This window comes from Leptonychotes weddellii, chromosome 5 (genome assembly GCF_054177405.1).
Source record: "Leptonychotes weddellii isolate Sample4059 chromosome 5, ASM5417740v2, whole genome shotgun sequence".
Classification (NCBI taxonomy): Eukaryota; Metazoa; Chordata; class Mammalia; order Carnivora; family Phocidae; genus Leptonychotes; species Leptonychotes weddellii.
In genome coordinates, this window is record NC_138373.1 from 122,700,464 (window position 1) to 122,717,924 (window position 17,461).

Consider the following 17,461-nt stretch of genomic DNA (forward strand, 5'->3'; position numbering starts at 1 on the left):
TTTTTTTTTTTAAAGATTTTATTTATTTATTTATTGGAGAGCGAGCGAGAGAGAAACAGCATGAGAGAGGAGAGGGTCAGAGGGAGAAGCAGGCTCCCCGCTGAGCCGGGAACCCGATGTGGGACTCGATCCCAGGACCCTGGGATCATGACCTGAGCCGAAGGCAGTCGCTTAACCAACTGAGCCACCCAGGCGCCCGGGTCTTGCTTTCTTATCCAATCTGACAGCTTCTTTTAATTGATGTATTTAGATCATTTACATTTAATATAATTATTAATATGATTAGATAGAAATCTACCATGTTGGTAGCAGTTTTCTATTTGTTTATTGTTTTGATTTTATTTTTCTGCTCCTTTTATTTATTTATTTTTAAAAAGATTTTATTTATTAGTGAGAGAGCGAGCGAGAGTGAGAGAGCATGAACTGGGGGGGTGAGTAAGGGCAGAAGGCAGAAGGAGAGGGATAAGCAGACTCCCTGCTGACATGGGGGTTCAATCCCAGGACCCCAGGATCATGACCTGAGCCAAAGGCAGATGCTTAACTAACTGAGCCACCCAGGTGCCCCTTTCAGCTCCTTTTAAAGAATAAATTTCATGATTCCATCTTATCTCCACTACTGGCTTATTTCTTATACCTCTTTTAAAATTTTTATTGATTGCCTTAGTTTTTAAAATATACATTTTAACCAATTCCAGCCTACCATTAAATAATATTACCTTACATGAAGTGTAAGGATCTTATAGCAGTGTATTCCCAATTCTCTGCCCTTCTCAATACTTTGAGCTGCTGTCATAAATTTTACTTTTTTTTTTTTTTAAGATTTTATTTATTTACTTTTCAGAGATAAAGAGAGTACAAGCAGGGGGAGCGCAGGTAGCAGGAAGTAGGCTCCCTACGGAGCAAGGAACCTGATGCAGAACTTGATCTAAGGACCCTTGGATCATGACCTGAGCTGAAGGCAGACGCTTAACCGACTGAGCCACCCAGGCGTCCCTGTATTTACTTTTATATATGCAATAAATACATCAAACATTGATTCTATTGTTGCTTTAGACAGTCAGTTTTTAGAGTAGGTAAAAATGAAGGAAAAAGAATTATGTATGTATCTCCATTTATTCAGTTTCCTTATCTCTGTATTTCTTGGTATAGATCTAAATTCTCTTTGGTATCATTCTTTTTTCCTGCTGAAAGAATTCCCTTAAAAATTGTTTCTGTTGGGGGGCACCTGGGTGGCTCAGTCATTAAGCGTCTGCCTTCGGCTTAGGTCATGATCCCAGGGTCCTGGGATGGAGCCCCGCATGGGCTCCCTGCTCCCTGGGAAGGCTGCTTCTCCCTCTCCCACTTCCTCTGCTTGTGTTCCCTCTCTTGCTGTGCCTCTCTCTGTCAAATAAATAAATAAAATCCTTAAAAAAAATTTGTTTCTGTTGGAAATAAATTCTCTCTTTTTTTTTTTTTTTTGGTCTCAGAAAATATTTCTCCTTTACTTTAGAAACTTATTTTCACTGTGTATAGAATTATGGATTGACAGTTATTTTGTGTTTAGCACCTTAAAATAGTCATTCTAGATTATGCTTGGGGTTTTGACTCACATAGTTTCTGATAAATCTGCCGTAATTCTTATCTTTGAATCTCTATGTAATATGTTTCTCTTTTTTGATTGCCTTCAAGAACTTGTCTTTATCTTTGGTTTTCATCAGTGTGAGTATAATGTATCTAGGCATTTAAAAATATTTATCCTGGGACGCCTGGGATCATGACCTGAGCTGAAGGCAAACGCTTAACCAACTGAGCCACCCAGGCACCCCGGTTCTTGTGTTTCTTTAGGTAATTTTTATTGATCTATCTTCAGTTTCACTGATTTTTTTTCCTCAGCTGCCTCAAGTACACTGATTAGCCCATTGGGCATACTTGATCTCTGTTACCATATTTTTTTTATTTCTAGCATTTACATTTGATTTGGTTTCATAGTTTTCATCTCTCTGCTAAAATTTCCTAATTGTGCATGTTGTCTACTTTTTCCACTAGAGCTTTTAAAATAGTAATCATATTTTAAATTCTTTTATAATTGCAACATCTAGGTGATATCTGTTGATTGCTTTGTCTTTTGACAATTTGTTTTTTCTTCTTTTTTGTGTTTTATATTTTTTGTATGAATGTTGGGCATTTAAGGTGGTACAGTGGAGATTGAAATGATTATTATTTGTGCTTGGAAATGTCCAACTTTTTTTCTTGCTTGGTTTTAGAAAAGGAGGGGATATTGGATCAGTCTAATCAGGAGTTAAGCTCGATCTGGTTTTATTGCTGCCGTGACCTTCAGCACACTATAGGTTTTAAATTCCTTGTCCTTAGGGTGGTGGCTGGTTTGTTGGGGAATTTTTCTCAATATCTGCTCCACCTTCAGCTTTAGGTCTTCCCTTTGTGCCTGTGCCTTAGACAGGGTCTCTTTCCAGAGTCTTGTCCCTCTCTCAACAACAGACTGCTGTCACTTGTTACTCAGTGCTTGGAGCTTAGTTGTTCTAGGTGAATGTACAGGCCATTCTCGGTTGTACTAGTTCAGTCACAATCATTGGCAAGTACTCTGTCTCTGAGCTTGGGGGTAGGACTTTTTCAGTGATTCTTTCCCTCCTCTATCTGCAGGAGATCACTAAACATCTGAGCCTAGGGTGACTTCCTGCCCTTCCTGGAGGGACAATATTAGTTCTTTTCTATTTCCTTTCTGCAGCTGCAATAGGTCTTGACATTTTATCCAAGAGTGACAGGGTTTATTGTATCTTCTCTTAGTGATTTAAGGAAGGGAAGATAAGGAGAAGAATCCATTGTTCCAGTGGCTATTTCCCTCCTTCAAGCCTTCTCTACAAGGAAGACTTTTTCCTAATTCTTTACTTGTCCCAAATCTTTCCTGTGAGTACCTGATGATGTCTCTGGAGAAGAGCCTTTGAGTAGGTGAAAATTCCCTTTGGTTTTATGGCTCCTAGGGTTTCTAGACTCTCCTACTAAATAGATTACAGGTGGATTTTAGTGATTTGCTAAATATTTTGGATGCTTTCTTCTTATCATCTTATATGTTGCTCAGTGTCTTCTCTAGGAAAGCAAGGGCTTCACTCCTTATCTCCTGTGTTTCTATATATTTTGAGGTCATTTGTTGCCCTGAGGCCTCAGATCTCTCATGAAAATTATGAATTTGCAGATTACTTGACATTTTGTTGTTGTCGTTGAAGGGATGAGAGCGGTACTCTTCACAGCTTTTTTTTTTTTTTTAAAGATTTTATTTATTTATTTGACAGAGAGAGTCACAGCGAGAGAGGGAACACAAGCAGGGGGAGTGGCAGAGGGAGAAGCAGGCTCCCCGCAGAGCAGGGAGCCCGATGTGGGGCTCGATCCCAGGACCCTGGGATCATGACCTGAGCCGAAGGCAGACGCTTAACGACTGAGCCACCCATGCGCCCCTCTTCACAGCTTTTTAAATTATAAATAGAAGCTTAATTCCATTTACTGTGAATTATTATTTTGCAAGAAAAATCTCTTGTTGGATTAATATGGCTTGGGAAATGTTTAATTTTGTTAAGTCATGTTAGCATCAATTTAAGCATTGTTTACTTTTATTTAATATACCATATGATACATAATCACAATACTACATATAGTAAATATAAAGTAAGTATAATTATGGATACTTGAACATGTATTAGCAAGGTTATTGCTTTGGAATCAGATAGACCTGGGTTTGAATCTTAGGCTTGTCATATTCTTGCTATGTGATTTTGGAAATATTTTTTCTCTCTGACACTCAAGTTTTCTCATCTTTAAGTGGAAAGAGAAGTACCTATACAATGCGGTGTTTTTTAGAATACTACAGACCTTGATATGTAACAGATGCATAGTAAATGATCCCTTAGGTTATTTGGTTACAAGAATAGAAAACTCTTGTGAGAATTGAATAGTTTATTGCAAGAACTATATAATCAGGCCTCCCTTGGAAGTGTGGGGGGCAGTGTCACTCCAGCTGGAATACATGGGTCTTTATTCTTGTGTTCTACCATTAATGTGACAACTACCAAATGGTTCTGTTGCCATATTTTTTCAAATTTTGAGAGTAGGTATCTAATTGATCCATTTTAACCTATAGACTGATTCATTTTGGATCAGTTGTTCATCTGGGTCAGCAGTTGTGACCAGGGGAAGGAGGCAGAGCATGTGGTTCAAACAGAGTCCCTGGAGGCTTTGGTCAGAAGAGCTTATTTAGAAGGGGCTATGGGCAGGTAGACAACTATTACCATCTCTAGTTCAAGGCTAATTATTTTCACTCTTTCTTTTCAAATAATTTTTCCTAAGGAGAAAAGAGCATTGTTTAGCATCTATGTAAATTACTGAATAATTTTATAATTCAACCTAAGTTTCTCATATGAATATGGATCCTTTTCTATATACATAATACCTATTACATTCAGCACTAATGGCTACCTTCTCCTAAGCCATCATTCTTCTACTCTCAAAATATATTTTAATTACAAAGGAAACCATTTTTCATTAATTTTAATAGACTAGGCCCACTCCTTTACTCTGTCTCAGATTGGATGAGTAGACAGGTTATGGCATTTGAGTATCATCTCGGCTGCTGACTAGCTATACAATTTTAAGTTACTTATGTTCTCAGTTTCTTTTTCTCTAAACAGGATAATAATGATGCTCACCTCAGAAGGTTGTGGGGGGATTAACTGAGATGACACCTATGAAGTACTTAACATGTTGCTAATAAATTATTAAGTACTTAATAAATAAATGTTTTTTCTTATGATAGTGATATGCCTCACCAGAGATTAAATGTGAGTTTTGTGGGGTTTTTGTTTGTTTTCATGAGAGGGAACCCAATGGTAGAATCATCAAAGACAGTCCACCTAGTTGCTTCTCACTCCATAAATGAAGGTATGGGGTGCTTAAAGGGGTATCTTTAGGGAGACTTCTTTAGGGAGTAGTCACCTTTGCATCACAGAAGACAGCCCCATTCTGAAGTCTCCCTAGCCTGAATGAGATAGTGATCTTCTGTCAGGATTTGTGAGTAACCCTATTTTCCAGGGAAAGAGGGTTATCATCACATCCTTCATGTGTCATGAATTGGTGATTTAAAAAAAAAAAGCTGTATGCATTCTTTGAATGGATCACTTGTAGTAGTTTGAAGGGTAACTAACTGATCCACTTCTAATCAAGCACTGTGGATACTGGCTATTGTTCTGTGAGGTGACTGGGAGTGATCTTTAAAGAGCTGATAAGTCAAAGCTACAACCCTGGATGCCCAAGTGTGGGACATCCTTTGCTAATCTTAGCCCCTTGGAGACAGTAGGATAGTCCTACACTGGAGAACTGAGGTGACCTGCATGGTAACAGCTGCATGGTGGATCATTATAGAGTAGGCAGCTTCATCTGTCAGACTTGGGAGGACGAGTTTTCAACAATAACACCATTTGGCATCTAGAAGCAACCTATCGATAGTTGACATTCATTATGTGTTTACTATGATGCACTGTTCTTAGCTCTTATGTGAATTAACTTATTTAATTCTCACTACTCATTCGACAGATAAGGCTCTGAAGCCAAGAGAGGTAGAAAATTACTCAATCTAGAAAGTGATAGAACTAGAATTCAAACCCAGGCAGTCTTGCTCTGGAGACCACATTATTAGGCACTATGTGTGTTGCAGATATAAATGATCTCTCCAGTAGGGAAGAGAAGGCAGACAGATTTCCTTTTGTACTATGTGAACCTCCAAGATTTTGAATAATTCAGAGGGAAACTGGGAGCTCCATGAAGGAGATTTCTTGCTTTTGTATCACATGGAATGTGACCGTATTGATAATAATATTATTAAAATTTCTAAGTAATTTTCTACATATGCTTTATTTTCCCAATTAGATGTTAACTTCCTTGAGGAAACGGACTGCTGCTAATTTGTTTTATACCCCTACCCCCACACTTTATAATACTTTGTAAAGAATTATTCTTATAGGAGATCATTGGCAAGGGTTCTGGGACAGAAGAATAAGACTGGGTCTAAAAAATTAGATTTAGACAAATATGGAATAAAACCAAAAAAATCATTATTTATTTAGGCTTCTGGTGATTGAAGCCTTCAGTTTCACTACTGCTGAGAAATCATTCATAAAGGAAATACTTGAAGTATAGTTTACAAATTACCCTCATGAGAAAAAACTTAAGTGAATGGGCAGTACACATTCTGGCTCTTCTGTGAGTAGAGATGACCAAATGTAAGATGACAGTGCCTATTTGTCAATGCGAATCTATTCAGAATAGAGACCTACCAGTGAAAGATTAGAACATTAATTTCCATGTGCCTTGAACTCTTCTGTCCCTTGGGAACATATCTGCTGACATAGAACTTGATACCAAGGCCACCTGAAATAGTTCCTTATCCAATGACAGGGAAAAAACCTATTATCCCTCCTTTTTCTGTGTACCAAAAGTTAATGCCCTCAACTATCAATATATCCAGAGTAATGTAGGGTTTTGTGAGAATTTTCAAAAGAATAGCCAAGGTCAGTAGCAGAGCAAAAATCAAAGCATGATCATCTTTCCCAAAGAGATGACAGAAATTAAAAATGGGTACTTTTTTTTCAGAATGAAATTTTTTTTAAGGAAAAAGTAAAAAAAGAATGACCAATGCTTTACTATAGATCTTCAGAGAAAGCAGCAAATGTCACCATGCTCTAAAAAAGAAAATTGGGGGTGCCTAGGTGGCTCAGTTGTTAAGTGTCTGCCTTCAGCTCAGGTCATGATCCCAGGGTCCTGGGATCGAGCCCCGCATCGGGCTCCCTGCTCGACGAGAAGCCTGCTTCTCCCTCTCCCACTCCTCCTGCTTGTGTTCCTTCTCTTGCTGGCTCTCTCTCTGTGTCAAATAAATAAATAAAATCTTAAAAAAATAAATAAAAATTTAAAAAAAGAAAAAAGAAAATTGAGCTCTTCATAGTACCTTATTATTTTCTCATCACAAAAATTATACTTAATTTTGAAAAGCATAAATCTTTCATATTTGTATAATGTGAAAAAATAAAACTACCTGCAGCCTCACTATGCATTGATAACAGCATTAATATATAATTCCAGTTTTTTTTCTCAATTCATTTAGATCTAGAACTACATACACAGATGAGCTCTCTGTATAGATCCTGGAAGTGACATCATACCTTACATATTTTATTACATGTTTTCCTATATAAGGCTAGGTAGTGAAACCTTTCTCCATTGTGGCAGAAAAGGCTCATGAAGTTCCAAAGATTTGAGCTCCTTTTCTCAGTGTAGAGTTGTTGGGAAGCAGTTTCCCAGCCAGGGATTTTTAGCTCCTTTGCAGCTATGTGGGCCCACATCACTAGTTTTGGTGAAATGGAACAGGAGCTGAAGTGATTTGCCAAATCTGGGCTAAGGAGGTCAAGTACCCACATGCCTTTTCTACCCTCTCATTCCCTTTCAGGTTTCACTTGGAAGCCTTGCTTGCACTTCTTCCATTGTCATGAGCAAAATATGACCTCTGAATAGCCTGCTGGTCCCAGGAGAGAGTAAAGGATACATAGAGTAGAGTCACCCCAGTTTCCCCATAATGTGAATCTGCACAATGAAGCAGAGCTGCTTCAATGACCTGTAAACTTATGATTGAGAAATAAATGGTTATTATTATATTGCATTAAGTACGCTTCACAGAAGCTGATGTGCCTGAAATACATACAGTTGAGTCTAGAAAGAAAGATGTGTCTCAAAAAGAACTGTGGATGTGATTTTTGACAAATGGCCTTTTTGGAATCAAAAACATAGATCTAGGAGAAAGTTATATTGGCAAAATAACCTCAGCCTGAACTAAAAGGGACTAAGACTATGTGAGATACAAAAGTCACCTCTCAACTTTCTGTAGGCAGGAAGCAGATTGAGAAAGCGACTCAGGATTCAAGAATGGTGTGTTCTCCAATGTCCTTTTGAGAAGTGGCCAAGAAAGAGAATGTAAAAGAAAAGATCTCAACCTCATCCACAGAGGGCTTTGTCAACAGTTCTCAAGAATAACAGACTAGGCAGAAACTTCTAGGAATTGGGATTTAGGCCAAGGTTCTCAAGAATAACAGACTAGGCAGAAACTTCCAGGAATTGGGATTTAGGCCAAATCAAGCAACATCTTCCCTCAGAAGGACATGGCAATACACCTATATGGGCTTTCAAGAATTGCTAATGGATTGTTGATTGCTGTGTGCCTCATTAGTCTCCCTTTTTTCCAATGGGACTGTTTATTGTGGTTATCCAGTCCTTTTCCATTAGTATATTTTGGATGAGATAAGGGAGATAATCTGTTTAGATCATGGGTCTGAATCAAGAGGAGGCACGTGTAGACCTGTTGTAGGTCGTTGAGATCCTGGACTTGGAGTTTAATGTTATCAATGGATGAGATTTGGGTGGGGTGCAAGTATTACTTGTATATGAGAGGAATATGAATATTTGTAAACAAAATAAGGAGGACCGTCATAGATTAGATTACGGTTTAAAATGATTCACTTTTTCCCCCTTATCTTTACCTTTCCATATGAGTACTCTGCACTTAAACCTTGGGCTTGGCCATATGACTTGTTTTGGCAAGTGATATGTTAGCAGGCATGGTGCAAGCCAATGCTTAAAATATGCTTGAGTTGTAGCTCTTGCCTTTTGGGCTTCAGCCATTATCATGAAAAAGACAAGCGCTCAATAATCCCACTGATCTCAGGAGAAGAATAAGAGATATATAGAGGAGAAGCGCTCCAATGATGGCTACCTGAAACAAAGCTACCACAGGTCACCAACAAAACTGAGCAAGAAATAAAGACTTATTTTTGCATTTCATGTTAGTTTGAGGTTGTTCTATGAAATACCTATAATGCTTTGTCTCTTACCCTTTTGCTAAAATGTCACCTTCTTAGTGACTGACTTGCCCTAATTAAAATGACAATCAATACACCCTATCCCTCTTCTCTGGTATATTTTTCTCCATAGTACTTGCCATCTTCCAATATTCCATATGATTTACTCATTTGGGGGGTTTATCATCTGTCTTCCTCAACTAGAATATAAGCTTCATGAGGTAGAAATTTTTTGCCTGTTTTCTTTACTGCTGTATCCTCAACAACGAGAACATTGCCTGGCACACAGTAGGTATTCAATAATTTTTATTAAATGAAAGAATGAATTAATATATATATATATAGAAAATATCAAAAAGAAGTACAGAAAAAATTAATAATGGTTATCTCCAGTTTCTGTGAATATGGCTGATTTTTCTTTACATTTTCTGTATTTTTCAAATTATTCAAAATAAGTATATAGGATTTATTTAATAAAAATAAAACAACTTTTTTTTTTAAAAGATTTTATTTATTTATTTGAGAGAGAATGAGAGAGAGCACATGAGAGGGGGGAGGGTCAGAGGGAGAAGCAGACTCCCTGCCGAGCAGGGAGCCCGATGCGGGACTCGATCCAGGGACTCCAGGATCATGACCTGAGCCGAAGGCAGTTGCTTAACCAACTGAGCCACCCAGGGGCCCAAAAATAAAACAACTTTTAAAAATTATTTTGACTAGACATAGACATTGCAGGGGTGTTTTTTTTCCTGCTTATTTTAATATTGTTGAGATTGTCCATTTATCAGTAATCATAATTTTGTCCTAGCATAGGATCTGTAGGCAGAAGACAGTTCAAAACAGAAGGTAAGTGGGTCAAGAAGAAAAAGTGGAGTAACTGAGAGTTGAGAATTGAGTCTGGGTATAACAACCAGAATCTGGGGGCAGACTGGGTACAACTGAGACTCACAACCCAGACATCTGTTCCATGTTTCTGTACGAATCTGAGCAACCTTCATTTTTTTTTTTTAGACTTTATTTATTTGAGAGAGAGAACACAAGTGGGGTGGAGGGGCAGAGGGAGAGAGAGAAGCAGACTCCCCGCTGAGCAGGAAGCCTGACATGGGGCTCAATCCCAGGACCTGGGATCATGACCTGAGCAGAAGGCAGATGCTTAACCAATTGAGCCACTCAGGTGCCCCTAACTTTCATTTTTTTTAAATCATCCTTTCTTTCATGTTAAAGAGTTGCCAATTATTTCCATTTCTAATTATTTTTGAACTTTAAGACAAATTCAAGTTATGCCTCTTTTAAGACATTTTAATGAATTTTTTTATTATACCTATACAATTATGATACAGGTACATTAAAGAGTCTAATAAATAAACCGTGGTTAAAAAATGTCATTGTTCTATTCTATAGGGTACCAGTCAGTATGCTGATACAATCATAGCAGTAACCATACTAGTAGGATGGTTTGGTATTTGGTAGATTATTAAACTCCTTTCAGAGGAGCTGGACTAATTGCATAAAGTTTCTTCTCCTAGACTGGATGATAGCTTCAAGACTAAGATGACCATGAAAAGAAGAAGACACTGACTATGCAGAATGAGAGCCATTGGATGACGTATTTTCTCCATTCACCTACCCTCTTTTTTCCCTCCATCTTCACCTCAGTTGGAAGACTAGAGAAGCTGAGCAGTAAATTCTGAGTCCCAGTGCCAGGTAAGTTTTTCTAAGTAAGTGTTTTATCTTGCTTGATAGAAGTTTCTTGTGATTCACAGGGTATACCAGGACTATGGTTAAAAGTAGTATCGTAGGAGTTAAGAACATGGGGACTTGGAGTAAAATGAATTTGATTTGAATTTCAGCTCTACCACTTACTGGCAGTATTGCCTTGTCAAGTAATTAACTTTCTTTTTTTTTAATTTTTTTTTTAATTTTTTTTTTTTTTAAAGATTTTATTTATTTATTTGAGAGAGAGAGTACATGAGAGGGGGGAGGGTCAGGAGGGTCAGAGGGAGAAGCAGACTCCCCGCCGAGCAGGGAGCCTGATGCGGGACTCGATCCAGGGACTCCAGGATCATGACCTGAGTCGAAGGCAGTCGCTTAACCAACTGAGCCACCCAGGCGCCCCAAGTAATTAACTTTCTTGAACCTCACTTTTATCATCTGTAAGTGGAAAAAAACAAACAAACCAAGGATTGAATGAGATGTCTTTTTTTTTTTTTAAAGATTTTATTTATTTATTTATTTGACAGAGAGAGACACAGCGAGAGAGAGGGAACACAAGCAGGGGGAGTGGGAGAGGGAGAAACAGGCTCCCCGCCTAGCAGGGAGCCCAATGCGGGGCTCGATCCCAGGACCCTGGGATCATGACCTGAGCTGAAGGCAGACGCTTAACGACTGAGCCACCCAAGTGCCCCCTGAAATGTCTTTTATAAAGTACTCGGTATTGGATCATCATTGAATGTTTAACAGATTCAGCTGGTATTATTCTGTTGCGATTACCACTATTATACTATTACTACTATTATATGCTTATATTTTTCTATTACTACTATTACTACTATTATAATTTTCATAATTAATACCTGTTTAGTTAATCAGTAGGAAGGCTGGTATGCTGGCCTTCTGGAAAATGAAGAGAGGGAGAACTTGCAAAAAATAATTAAAAAATAATATGCCTAAGGTTTTCAGCTTTCCACTAACTCATGGCTGTTGATTGCATTGTCATTTTGAAATTTAGTATCAGAGCATTACTATATGGATACTGCAGTGTCATAAAATTTGGTGCATCTTGACCTTAAATGATGCTACACTAGCTTAAGCTGTTCTCTGACTGTTGTAGCAGGCAGTACCATTCCTGAATCCCAACTATGGTGATCAGATCTATAGATTTCATTTTTTCATGGAAAAAAAACAAAAAACAAATTCTAGAGCACCACCAGGGTAAAGGATTGAGAAATTTCTCCTGATAAGCATGTAAAAAATAAAATTCAGTGGATGGGCAACATGAAACACCACAATAGACCATGAAAAAAAATAATATCAGGGGAAAAGCTAACTCATTCATGTGACACATTTGCTTTTTATCAAGATTTCCTCCAATTAAATGTATGGTGATGATTATTGTAAACATCCATGTGATATTGAAACAGCTGTTGGCGTCCTAAAGGAATCAGCATCACTCCCTCCACACTGGGCCTTTACTGCCCTACTGCTCTTTTTTGTTTTTGAATCTAGCCTCATTACATTAATAGCTCAAAACCTTCTTGGGCGTGTTAAAAATAGATTGTAAGAGAATTGAAAGCAGTGTTTTCCTCCTCCCTCCCACTCCTTTTCTCGAGTGTAATATAATGGCACTCCTCAGAAACAGTCCACGGAAATCAGGATTTTCTCAGCGGCTTGTGTGGGAAATGTAGACTATTGTGAGCAACTATTGCAGCCCACTGCTTGTCAGGAAGTCGTTTTTAGAACAGTTAACTGAACAAACACCTTCCATTGTCTACAGAGGTTGAAAGTCCAATGAAATCTCCTTATTTCTATTCCCAAATCAACTTGGTGATACTTAATACATTTAACCCTTTTTATTCTAGAGTCTCAGGTTTATTGAAGAGTTTTTCTCTTAGTGATTCTTAACCTTTTTCAGTTCCTGGACTCCTTTGAGAATCCTGTGGGACAGTAAACTCATGTGTTCATTTTGCAGGGGATCTTCATTCTTTCCCCTGTTCCCACCCCTCATGTTGAGTTGTTCTGTAGCCCATCTGAGTAATTAGTGATCAAGGGAAACTCTAAAGTAGAGAAAGTGAGATTCTCCCTTCTCCCATGTTAGCCCATGACATGTTTCTAATTTTTCTTTGCAAATTTACTTTTTAAAAAAGGGGCTGAGCTCTACTGACAATAATTTTAAAAGCTATTAATCACTTTCATAGTCTTATTTATTAAAGTGATAATTTAGAGGCTTAATTTTTCCCCACTGTAATAAAAGTAAAAATTAACATAAGTGTGTATACAAAAGAGTTGGACCAAGAGGGCAGAGAAGGAATAGGCTATGTTTAACCTGGGCATGACTTTTATTGCACTCTCTAAATATTTGAAGGGCCTTTGTGGAGATGTAAGAGCCACATAATTATCATTTTATCCTGCTTCAGAGGAATTTGCAAAAGAAGGTTCTTTTCTTTTTTAAACACGATTTGGTTATACTTAAGATCCTGAGATTTAGTGTTCAACAATGGACATCAAGGAGTTTGACTGTCGTTGGGCATATTCAAGAGAAGGCTACTGCACTATCTGATGGGAGGGAATATTGTAGAAAGCATTTCTGTTCTCTTTGGCTAGATAACATCTACCACACCTTTGCACTAGAAATTCTACAAGTATACCAAGAATTTATTTGGTCCATAGGAAGAAAACTTTTTTTTTTTTTAAAGATTTTATTTATTTATTTGAGAGAGAGAGAATGAGAGACAGAGAGCATGAGAAGGAGGAAGGTCAGAGGGAGAAGCAGACTCCCCGCCGAGCAGGGAGCCCAATGCAGGACTCGATCCCGGAACTCCAGGATCATGACCTGAGCCGAAGGCAGTCGCTTAACCAACTGAGCCACCCAGGCGCCCTGGAAGAAAACTTTTTTTTTTTTTTTAAAGATTTTATTTATTTATTTGACAGAGAGAGACACAGTGAGAGAGGGAACACAAGCAGGGGGAGTGGGAGAGGGAGAAGCAGGCTCCCCGCTGAGCAAGGAGCCCGATGCGGGGCTCAATCCCAGGACCCTGGGATCATGACCTGAGCCGAAGGCAGACGCTTAACGACTGAGCCACGCAGGCGCCCCTCGGAAGAAAACTTTTAAGATGTCTTTCCTTTCATGTTCTTTTTCTGTGTGGGTACACCCAAGAGAATAGTTTTAATTTGTGCTGAAATAGAGTCCTGGCTTTACAAAATCATTCATTTTCTGTGTGGTCTTAGATATCTGTGATGCTATTCCATGAGAACTATGGCCTCTTTTCCAATATCTTGAATGTAACTTAATGTCCTATTACCCACTGGGAATTGATTGCCATCATTGCCGTCAATGAAACCACAGTCTGACCTTCAAGGAAAGAGTGCATTTGAATTAACTGTCTTACCAAGAATTTTCTTTCATTTTTTTTTGTCAAGCATTTTCATTAACTACTACCTGAGAGTTTACACTTAAAATTTTCCTTTTCTCAGCTAAGACTGTATCATCTGTTGTTATCTGTGTTGAATGTATAAGCTGTGAATTGCCAGATTGAGGAAAGTGTGATGGCATTTAACATCAAAGATTATTTTTCAAATGGACTCCTCTTGAGGAGTCTCAGAAGCTCTACATGATCTGGAATGCCTAACGCTGAAACTTTCTGACAGCCCTAACTTTGGTATGTATATTAGTCAGTTTGGGCTGCCATAACAAAATCCTGTAGACCAGCTGGTTTAAACAAAAGACGTTTATCTTCTTACAGTTCTGGAGGCTGGAAGTCTGAGGTCAGGGTGTCAGCATGGTCAGGTTTTGGTGAGAGCTCTCTTCCTGGCCTGCAGGTGTCCCACTTCTCACTGTGCCTTCCCACTGCCTTTTCTTGGAACATGTGTGTGTAGGGAGAAAGAGAATTTTCCTCTTCTTATATCTTCAATACTATCAGATTAGGACTTTACCTTTATGACTTCTTTTAACCTTAATCATCTCCTAAAAGCCCATCTCCGAGTACAGTCACAATGGGGGTTGGGGCTTCGACATAGAAATTTGGGGAAGACACCCTTCAGTGCATAGCAGTATAGCATATGTCCATTCTAGACCCTGCACAAACTTTTGGACACATGTTGATGAAAGAATGGGAAAGAATTTCATTATAACACGATCTTACCTGTAATCTACTCTTGTGACAGGGACTACGAAGACATCAAACATCCAGTATAATTAAGAGAGTTTAAAATGTTGGTGTGTGTGTATGTGTGAAAGAGAGAGAGAAAAGATAATTAAGGCAATAAGCATTTTTAAACTATTTGCTAAGTACAATGTATAGCCAGGTATGATGATAGATATATCTTCACTTGATCTTAGCCAAAAGGCCGAGAAGTGATGATAGATATATTTTCCCTCCCCTATAATAACAAACAAACAAACAAACAAATACCAGGAAGGCATTGACTTTGCCCTCAGGGGTTTGGAATTTAATTGTGGAGCTAAGAACTAAAAACCATCCAGATGAAAAGTACATTAAAAAGACAAGCTCGTATGTGTTAAGCACTGAGTAATTGGATCAGAAAGGGAGTACAGTTAATGTTCAGAGGATCATCATGGTGTGAGAAAACAAGGGAAGATTCTGATCACAGAGGAGTAGGACATAGGATGAGCTGGGGCGGGAAGGAAATTTAGGATTTGAGGGGGATCAGAGTTTTTTTAGAAGAGGTAATGGCTGCTTATTTAGGGAAAAGTGGAGGGGGAAGGGCAAATATATAGAGCAGAGGGCACAGAGGTAAAAAAGAGCACACTCAGTGTGTGTGGGAAACCACAAGCAGTTACCATGGCTGGAGGTGGAGGGCCAGGCACAGGGTGGAGAGAGAAGAGGTAAACTAGCTGCTCAGAGGTCATATCACTAAGGACTGTATGGGCCATATTTTTACTCTTCAGATCAGAGGTTTTCAACACTGCCTCTTTATGTTATCCCTTGTAGTTTAGACTGGTCTTCCTGTCACAGGGATTATAGAACAACCTCCTCTTCTAGCCTTGTCCCTGTCTCATCTACCCTCCATCCAGTGCCAGAGAGCTTTCTAAAAGTCAGGTCTGATCATATTGTTCCTCTGCTTAAGTCCCTGGAATAACCTACACTCCCGAGGCCCCGCTTACTGATTCACCTTCCACTCTTGTCAGGTTTTCCCCATTATACTCAGCTTTATGTCCTAGTCATACTGAAAGGCTTGCAATTTTGTCTTGTCCAACCCTTGGTTATGTTGCCACCACTGCCTGGAATGGCCTCCATACCTACCTCCTTTTAAGCCCTAGCTGAAGGATCACCCCCTCCATGATGGCATTCCCAACCTCCTTTGCCCCCAAGTGGATCTGGCCACACTCTTTTTTATCCATAGGTATAAATCCTATCATTGTAGCTTAGTAAGGGGTTGGATACGAGAGATGTTAAGAATTTCAAACCAACAAGATGCAGTCAGACAATAGAGGTGGGTGGAGGAAGGGTTTGGAGTCTGGGATGACTCCTGGGTTTCTATGAGGCGTGGCATGTTGTATGTCATAGAGAATACAGGAGCAGAAGGGTTTGGAGAGAGAAAGACAATGAGTTCCATTTTGGTGAAGTTAAGTTGGTGCTGCCTGTGGAGATCCAGGTTGAGGTGAGCTGTAGATTGTCAGATGTATGAGCCTGGAATGCAGGAAAAAGATCTGGAGGTACACATTTGGGAATCAAGACATAGGCAGCAGATAGATCTTTTTCTTTTTTTAAGATTTTATTTGTTTATTTATTTGAGAGAGAGCAAGCAATCACACAAGCAGTTTGAGCAGCAGGCAGAGGGAGAGGGAGAAGCAGACTCATCGCTGAGCAGGGAGCCCGACATGGGGCTCAATCCCAGGACCCTGAAATCATGACCTGAGCCAAAGGCAGACGCTTAACTGACTGAGCCACCCAGGTGCCCCAGGCAACAGGTGAATCTTTAGGAATGAATGAGATTATTTAAGGTGAGACTGTAGTGTGAAAGGGAAAGAGAGAGGTGGATGTAGGTGATTGAGAAAGAAGGTGGGGTGGAAAATTGCCCCATATCATCCCTGTTCCATTTCCCCCCACCATTTTGGTCCCTGGGACCACAAAGATAACAGTGCAACTTGATAAAAGCTCTGTAAACAGAAAAGCTTTGTTTGCTATTCAGGGCCTCAGGCCACTCTAAGATACAGTAAAATGTTGAGTCTTATAAACTTCCCTGTGATCTATCCTGACAATGACAATGGGGAAATCTCTCTAACCTCATCATTGTGATTGTGTGTAATACCAGCACAGTTTTAATTCAATATTTAGAAAAAAATTAGTTCTATTAAAATAGGACTTTGAGTTTTGGAGTACTTCTGGTTATTAAAATTTGACTCCCTAAATAAGAAACTTTCGAAGCAGGAATATCTCTGAATGTTATTCTTAGACATAGCAATACTTTCCCCCCAGAAATTTCTTTTTTCAGGTTAATATGTAAACAAACACAGTACATTTTACAGCAAGAGAAAAGTAAGTGTGGATATATTATTCAAAAGAATCTCTGTTTTCTTTACCAAGAAGAAAGAAATACCTTTTTAGTCACAGAAAAAGAGAGAATAAGGAACGCATGGTCATAATGTGTCGATAAAGTGGCTTCATCGTGTGATAAATGAAGGTGAATGGAGAATTCCCTTGAGTCAAGCGTGTGGTAGTTAAATCACGTGAACTATCTGTGATGGCTGCCACATGATTCAGGGCAGGCATTTCTTCGTGTTAACATTTTTCATGCTCCCTTACACTTATTCAAACACTGCAGAACTTCCTTACCAGCATAAGAGGGCTTTTTAGCTTTCTAGAGTACTATATTTCACTCAGTACTGATCAATAGAAATGGTA

At 38.9% G+C, this 17,461-nt stretch overlaps 1 long non-coding RNA gene across 2 annotated transcripts in view; it reads left to right on the forward strand.

Moving 5' to 3' along the window:
* The window catches only part of LOC145721849 (uncharacterized), a 152,938-nt gene that overhangs the window by 101,358 nt on the left and 34,119 nt on the right, over positions 1-17,461 (forward strand). The window contains exons 2-3 of one of the 2 annotated variants that reach the window (XR_014145812.1): positions 10,406-10,583; positions 17,144-17,273. This is a non-coding gene — a long non-coding RNA (uncharacterized LOC145721849). The remainder of the gene's footprint in view (positions 1-10,405; positions 10,584-17,143; positions 17,274-17,461) is intronic. The other variant, XR_014145811.1, reaches the window with a different exon arrangement.